Raw genomic sequence first — 3029 nt, 5'->3', positions numbered from 1 at the left:
ACAGCCAGAGAGATGTTACAACAGCCATTACAGTGACTTTCAGGAAGGAAAGCAGGGAATTTGAAGGAGTTGGGTTTGGGGTGGATTAACGGGGTAGAAAAGATCGATGATTTGGATGGGGGATGATAGGTGGTAGTGAACAGCTGTTTTGAAGGCCTGGAGGGAAGAATGGGATTGAAGAGAGTGAGGGAGTTTATTCCAAAGGTGGGAAAAAAGAGGAATGAAAGAGTGAAGGTGAGCAGTGATTCGTGATTTTGGTGGTTTTACCAGAATGGGTCGTTGGCGGACCTTGAGCACCCTGCGGAAGGTGGTGGGGACAAATCGCAGACAAAGCAGGGGGGGGCGAGACCGGAGAGGAGACGGTAGAAGACAGAAAGACCACCGACCTGTCTGCGGTGATTGAGTGAGAGGCCCAAAGACTCAGCCTCATCGCGGGAGATGCCAATGATCCCAAATGCCTTCTTGTTGTAAAGTTTCATCGAAATTGTGTGTGTAGTTTGAGAGAAGAAGTTGTAAGTATTTGTGGATGGACGGACGGACGGACAGACAACGTGCCATCCAATAAGATCCCCGGAACTATGTTCCAGGTGAGCTCAATACATTTATATATATATATATATATTTATTTTAACCTGATCTGAAATTGGAATCCTAGGGAAGGTGTTGTCATCGTCCCTCCGTCCGTCTGCCTCATATTTCGACTTCTCCGGCCGAACCGGTTGAAATTTGGCAGCGACCTTCCGCTCCTGACTGGTAACAGGGATTGCAAAGCTCGTGCTGGTCACGTGACTTTAAGTATGTCAAAATGGCCGACTTGGTAAGTTTCTTCCAAAAAATCTTCTTCTCCAGGCGCAGCAGTCAGAATGCTCCCAATATGAGTTACAACATTAGGCCAGGGTCCAGATGAGCTACAGGTCCAGTGGTCCTGTTTTATTATTAACAGTTTCTCTGGATTTCGTTGGAACATTCGCCCGGGCGGACGCATGTGGGATGGGAATGATTTTCATTGAACACACAATGTGGTCTTTGTGTCGTGCGTGGGAAACTCCACTGTTAACAAATCACTTAAGCTGTTCGTGGTGGGTGGGGGGTGGGGTGGTGAGTCGGAAAGATGTGATGGGGGTGGGGGGGTGACGAGTTTGAATGATGGGAGGGGGTAGGGTGGTGAGTCGGAAAGATGTGATGGGGGTGGGGGGGGGTGAAAGGGATGATGAGTTAGAATTGTTTGGGGGGTGGGGATAATGTCCACCATACTCCAGGATGAGTATGTGTCCAGAGGTAAGGAAGGGAGAAAGGGTGGGGTTTGGATAAGGATAAGGGAAAGGGAGGGAGGGATGTTATGTGTATACATACATGGATATATGTGGGGCATGCTTGTTCGTGAGTCTGTTGGACCACAGTCCACACAAGTCCCTTCAGATTCGGATGATCATGACAAAGAAAACTTTGCCGAATGATCTTTCACTTGCAGCAAAGCACATCATTGTATCCCATGTCATTATTTGTTTTATTATGGTTTGAATTTGGAACGGTCATTTGTGGACAGCGGACATGATATCTACAGGGTGAGTCAAAAGTCTCAGGACACCGTTTTAGCTGTTTATACAAGATTTGTTTATCCCATCCCTTTTGCGCTGTTTTCTTAATTTTTTTTCAGAAAATACAAATGATATATTAAACCAAGATGGCAGACATCAGTCCGATGACCGTGGAAGAGAGGCTGGTCGCAGTGGTGTGGAACCAGAGAGGAGAAACACAAACAAGATGATGAAATCACATCGAGGATGCACTCGATGTCAAAAGAGGTATTGTAATTGTTGGACGAGTGTGATATGTTATTTGTTCTGGGGCTTATGACTCACCCTGCAGACTGCATATAATAATAATAATTATTATTATTATAGATTTTATTATTATTATTCAAAAATTTGCACTACTTGGTTGGATAAATATCGCAAACAGATAAATGAGTGTAATTGAGTAAATGAATATATAAGATCCGAAGTCCTTTTGGTGGTCGTCCAGGACGCTCCCACATCCAGGCAGGACGTTGGGAATGCGAGGAGAAGACGAGACATCCCGAATGCACCGCCACACCCAAACCGCATTGCCATGGCAGACCTTCCACATTACCCACAGAACCGTTGGGATTGTCATGTTTACGGTGCATTTGCACTTCTCATCCATTTAACTAGCCCTGAGTGGAGTGGGCTTTTCCTAATATGGCTTTTATAACATGGTCCTGATTATATGGCATTTCGGTAAATCACAGAGGAAGGTCGACACGGTTCGGTTCTGCAGCACAAATGGCGCAAACAGCAATAAAAGCGAATCTCACTAAACATGTGACATCGTTTAAATGCCAAGAACGACCACTTAAAGAATTGAAAACATTTTCAAGGAAATGAACTTTAACCTCGTCCACTCCGCTCCTCTATATGTGCAAATATCGCGTGAGAATGAAGGACATTTTTGGATTGAACACGACTTTTAAGGTTTCAGTATGGATGGAAAAAGACTTCTAAAGAACATGTGTCACGATGACTTCCTTTCCGGAAACATAAAAATAAATAAAAGATTTTGTAGGATTAACTTGTACCCGATGGAGCACCAACTTTTAAGGCTGTTGGCGCAGACTGATGGACCAAGGACATTTAATACACGGAAAGACGGGATTCCAAACCTGTGCCTCTGCCAAGCTTGGGAGCAGGTGCAAAAAAAATAAATAAAAAAAACCGTACTTTGGCCTTAGGCCAAAGGTTATCTTGCCAAAAGACCTTGATTTGAGAGTTTCATTTTTTATGAAAAATCAGTTTTTTCGTCATGACGTCATCAAATGACGTCATAACGACGAAATTTTTATAGATCTGAGAAACACTCTTCGAGGGCTTCAATTTGAGGTACTACTCGATGTTGTTAGTCAAAGATTTAAAAATGACCTTCATGAAGGTCAACTTCGACCTTAGGCGCTAACCATGAAGGTCAAGGCCCATCGCCACCAAAAACTAATCAACTGAGCGCCTATCGAT

The 3029-nt window shown here is 44.1% G+C and overlaps 1 long non-coding RNA gene across 1 annotated transcript; it reads left to right on the top strand.

The window, feature by feature from the left end:
- Nucleotides 1-1475: 1475 nt before the first annotated feature.
- On the top strand, nucleotides 1476-2603 carry LOC147011481 (uncharacterized). The gene is made up of 3 exons (XR_015051567.1): nucleotides 1476-1565; nucleotides 1658-1805; nucleotides 2026-2603. It is a non-coding gene; the product is annotated as an uncharacterized LOC147011481 (long non-coding RNA).
- Nucleotides 2604-3029: the final 426 nt, after the last annotated feature.

This window comes from Eptatretus burgeri, chromosome 15 (assembly GCF_056783735.1).
Source record: "Eptatretus burgeri isolate ZD-2024b chromosome 15, Ebu_testis_v1, whole genome shotgun sequence".
NCBI lineage: Eukaryota > Metazoa > Chordata > Myxini > Myxiniformes > Myxinidae > Eptatretus > Eptatretus burgeri.
This window is presented reverse-complemented; position numbering and strand designations above follow the sequence as displayed.